The sequence below is a fragment of the Juglans microcarpa x Juglans regia genome, chromosome 2D (genome assembly GCF_004785595.1).
Source record: "Juglans microcarpa x Juglans regia isolate MS1-56 chromosome 2D, Jm3101_v1.0, whole genome shotgun sequence".
In the NCBI taxonomy this organism is placed as follows: domain Eukaryota; kingdom Viridiplantae; phylum Streptophyta; class Magnoliopsida; order Fagales; family Juglandaceae; genus Juglans; species Juglans microcarpa x Juglans regia.
In genome coordinates this window covers 19,113,781-19,118,750 of record NC_054596.1, presented here as the reverse complement: position 1 = coordinate 19,118,750, position 4,970 = coordinate 19,113,781, and the positions used below count along the sequence as shown (strand labels likewise).

The window sequence follows — 4,970 nt, the reverse complement described above, 5'->3', positions numbered from 1 at the left end:
CTAGAAAACAACGCGAAACCAAACAACAATGAACATGTGGAATCTAGAAACGTAGAAGGAGGAGGTGACGCGGAGGATGAAAGGAGGAATATACAAATCAAGTTGCGTAATATCAAAGGGAAGTATGAAAAGATGGCAAAGAAGATGGGTACATCACCATCAGTAGACTAGCTGCCCACCAATAGTGGCCTGCCCTACAGCCAAGTTCAGAGTTCCCCCCAATGGACATGTAGGACGTGACAAGGGACCTCCTTAAACACTTGGAGACCTTCACAACCCAGATGACTCTACATGCTTTCCATGAGGAGGTAGCCTGCAGGGCCTTCCCGCTAACTTTGAGGGGGCTAGCAATAGTATGGTTCGGGTCTCTAATGCCTAGATCCATAGATGGCTTCGGAGAGCTGGCCCTCCTATTCCTCACATAGTTTATGGCAAGCCGAAGGAGGAGGTGCCCCGCGGTGTATATCCTGACCATCATGCAGGGGGAAGATGATGGCCTAAAGGTGGACCTGTCTGGGTTCAACAAGGAACACATGACAACAGATGACCAAGATGAGAAAATAACTTTGGCAGCATTGTTAGGGGGAGTATGACTTCGGTCCCAATTCATGGCAGAATTAGCAAGGAGAACTCCCGCCACACTACGAGAGTTTATGGATCAAGTTGACTACTTCATCAACATCGAGAACACACTTTGGGCCTTGACTGAGCCTAGGAAGAAAGAATTGGAGCAAGCAGAGAGAAAGTGGAAGGAGTTGGGTAAGAGCAAGGCTCACAAGAAGACGGAGAAGAAACTACACGACAACAGGAGGGAAGAAGCCCCCACGAGAGGACTAGGGTTTCGATTCAATCGAGTAGCACTCACTATCCAAAAAGAAGATCAGCCTGTTGCCTGAGAAGTAGGCTACAGGAGCAATAATCGCCCTTTTTGCACCTACCTCCAGTTCAACACCCACAACACAGAAGATTGCATTTCCTTGAAGGAGGAGTGAGAGAAGATTGAGTGATAGAGACCCCAATACCCTCCTGGCCAGAGATTGGAGCAGGAGTAGAGAAGAAGGTTGTAGGAGAGAAATGTAGAAAGGCCCAACAGGCCAAGGAGGGAAGGAAGCCCAAGACAAAGAATAGTTGAACGGAGGCTACCACGTGGTTGCCCCTAAACAAGGCCCCCCACTGGGCGAGATCAGAACCATTGCGGAAGGGTTCGCCAGTGAGGGCGTGCCACCTCATCTGGCAAGAAGGCACACACCAGGCATGCACGATACCAAGAGGTGTACTCGGCTGAATACTGTTCCACCAAGCATATGAGAGGTGGGCCTACACCCGTCATCTCTTTCGGAGAGGATGACGAAGAGGGAGTCCTATACCCTCACGAAGATGATCTGGTAATAAATATGCTAGTTTCCAACTTCACCAGCCAAATGATCCTTGTTGACAATGGTAACTCTATTGACCTCCTTTTCTAGGAAGCTTTCACCTGAATGGAGATTGACCCCTCCTGCCCATGGAGAATGTGCATCGATTTCACTAATTTGAACTGTAACATCCCCTTCCCGTAGGTTGGAGATGTCATGTGTTTTCATAAAAATATCCTGAAAAGAGATATCATATTTAATAAAATAAAATTTACATTTATTTCATAAAAATAATTATTTAATTAAAAAATATCTTTTAAAAAATAACAAATAAAATAGACTGAATAAAATTTATGTCATAAAAATAATTTATTCTATGGAGTCTGGAATTTAATCAACTGCTTCATCTAATCATGGCCTGCCTGCTTGTACTCCTTATCATGCTCACTTGGGGTGGTTTAAAAACATAAAAAACTAAAATGAGTCAATAACTTAGTAAGAAACTCATCATATAAACATATTTAACATAAGGTTTTTCATAAATCATTTAATGCTGAGAACTTAAAATCATGATAATTCATGTTAATGCTTATGCTGTGCATATGACTGATTTATTTGAATTAACTAACTGATCTATCTGACTATCTGGCTGGCTAACACACTTAACCCTGTGTGCAAGGTTGTGCATTAACACCTCTTGCTATAGCAAAGGAGGCCGGACTATGCAGTACTTTGGCGTACTACGGTGGACCACGCTTGATTCCGTGACTTGCACGCCCACGCTAAAATCGCATTGGTACATTGCATTTGAATGGCCATCTGGTTATACTAATTTGATATTATCTTGCACTTGAACTTAAGATAGCTTACGTGTCTTATGCAACGTGAGATGTATGAGATACATAATACATACATAACTATAATATGCAGAATGAAACATGATAAATGTCGTGCATGCAAATATCATAACATGCGTGGTATGTAAACGCTGGCTACGAAAGAAACTGGCTTTAATAATAATATATATAACTAGCTAACATATACTAATCCTAATTTATGATCAAACTATTTACCTTATAGTGCTAATTTTTGGAATATCTCTTCGTACTTCATCCCTATATGAAGTACTGAACGTCACTAAATTTCTAGAAGGACATGTCATAATATTCTATTAAATTCGTACTACAGAAGGCAATTTAGTCATTATGCTTCCATGTTCTAAATCTAGTAATTACTAATTCTATTTAAAGCTCGTAATATACTTTATCCTGAAAATGCTCTATCATGGGAAATACTTGATTCCTTAATAATACTTCAACTCTTGTAAACTATTACTATAATCACATGCTTCCATGATTTAGAGGGAAGGGTAATAACATAATAACATAACAATTTTGAAAGTGACCCATACCTACATCAAGTAGAGTTCAAAAGTTTTACTTTATTGGAAACAAGAAAAGCTATCCTCTTGCTTGTACAGAATCAATTCTCAATAAATTATTTATTGAGAGAGTAGTTGAGAGAGAAAAATTAGAGGGATTGAAAGAATGGAAAAGTGAGGGTTCGCGACTAACTTTTAGTGGCAATTTCTGTAAATACTAAAAAGCTACCTATGAGTATAACTAACATGGGCTAAAAGACTTAAAGCAACTTTATATTTTGTAGGAAAAAAACTAAAGGCAATTGCTTTGTGTAAGCGCGGTGCAAACACCGGCTGATGTGGCAAAAAATCGAAATGCCCCATTTAGTGATCCCTCCTTCCATTTCCCTCCCTCTCTTTCTTTGCCCTCGAGCTCTTAGCTCTCTGAAGACGAAACGAAAAGAGAAAATACAGAACCAATGGAGTTCTTGCCTCTTTGAAGACCATCATGGAAGATTTCAAGAAGAAGGTCTCTACTACAGAACCAATGGAGGCTGAAAATACCGTAGGTTGCTCTGATTCTTCCAAAATCCTCCATCTGCTTTGTAGGTTCCTTGCAATACAGTAGTGCAGAACTGAAGCCTACATCAACGCTAAAAAAGTACGTCTCTTTTTTCCCGCTGATTTATTTCTGAGTTACCAAAAATAAGTTACCAAAAATAAGGTTATGATTATCTACTCCTTTTTTTCCTTCATTTCAATGTCTGTTTGATTTTTGGTGGTGAGTTTTCTGAGTATATGGATTTTTGGTAGTGTGGGTTTTTTGGGTTTTCCTTCATTTCATTTTGGTGCCTCCTCTACCTGGTGTAAAAAGCTTGAAGACTCAAAACCTGGGACCAAGTCAACTGGAAGCCAGATCCCAAAAAAAAGTAACCAAATACAACCTCCAATTGACATATGTGCTAGAATATTGTCTGTTGATGAAGAAGGAAAGTCTATGTCACTGGCTCCTGAAAAGAGTATTCAGTTTGCGAGAAAAGCTCCTTGTCAAGATTTTCCAAAATTAGCTAAGCCACCAAGGGAAGATTTAAGAATGGAAGCAAAAAATACAAATCAAGTTGGCAACTGAAAACCTAGATGAGCAGGAAGACAAAGATTCAGAGGAACATGAGCTCTGTTTCAGTGTTTTTGTTTGGAGTTTTTCTTTCTCATTTTGGTTTCGAGCAGGCGTGGTCTTTTGTCTTTTTTTTTTTTTATATATATATTTTATTTGACGTGGCATCAGCAACTCCGCACCGTTTGCATGAACCGACTGTACATAGAAGAATTGATTTTTTAGAGAAACAGAGTCTCCTATGGAGGAACAAAGAACAAAAAAAATCGTAGAAACATTTGGGCAATAGAGAAGAGGCTTACCGAGAGGGGTAGAGAGATCCCACGACGAATGGAGATCCACTCGGAGACTACGGGAGGATGTGAGAATGGTTGTCTTTTGAAATCGTAGAGGGAGAGCCGATATATATATATATAGAGAGAGAGAGAGAGGAAAGGGAATTGTTCGACGTGTTTGATTTTGTTTGGTAGTTCGATGTTTAATCTGTAGAAGGAAGGAACTAACTTGATAAGGTTGTAATTGAGAAGGACTATGTATAATGGGTTTTGAATGGAGATTCTGGTGGCCGGATTGGTAATGAGAATTTGAGATTTAGATAAATAAGTAAAATTTATTTGGTCACTAAGAGTTTAAGATAAAAATTAGAAGTACATTTTAAGGGAAACTCGTTCAGTGGTTTAATATTAAAAAACTTAGCAAAATCTAAATTGATAAATTACCTACATTTGTCCCATAAATAATACTAATCCTATTTGATAAATAATAAAAAAATGTTTAATCAATGAATAATAATTCGACTAAATTAAATAAATAGACTAAAACTACTTTAATGCCCTAATTTGGGGATCCGTATGTTACATGAACAAAGCATGCCCAAAAGATAGCTTCCCACTAACCCCCACATCGATCTGATTGTCGAATCCACTGCAGGCCATTGCATGTTAAGCTTTTTGGATGTCTACTCTGGGTACAACCATATATGCATGAACACCGAAAATGAGGAGAAGACCTTGTTCATTACTGACAGGGGGTTGTATTGTTACTCGGCCATGCCGTTTGGGTTGAAGAACGCAGGAGCCACCTATCAGCGACTGGTTAACCGTATGTTTAAAAGTCAGATAGGGAAAAATATGGACATTTA

The 4,970-nt window shown here is 39.2% G+C and overlaps 1 long non-coding RNA gene across 1 annotated transcript; it reads left to right on the top strand.

The window, feature by feature from the left end:
* The first annotated feature begins 3,023 nt into the window (after positions 1 to 3,023).
* Positions 3,024 to 3,980, top strand: LOC121250351. The gene is made up of 2 exons (XR_005937768.1): positions 3,024 to 3,376; positions 3,597 to 3,980. It is a non-coding gene; the product is annotated as an uncharacterized LOC121250351 (long non-coding RNA).
* Positions 3,981 to 4,970: the final 990 nt, after the last annotated feature.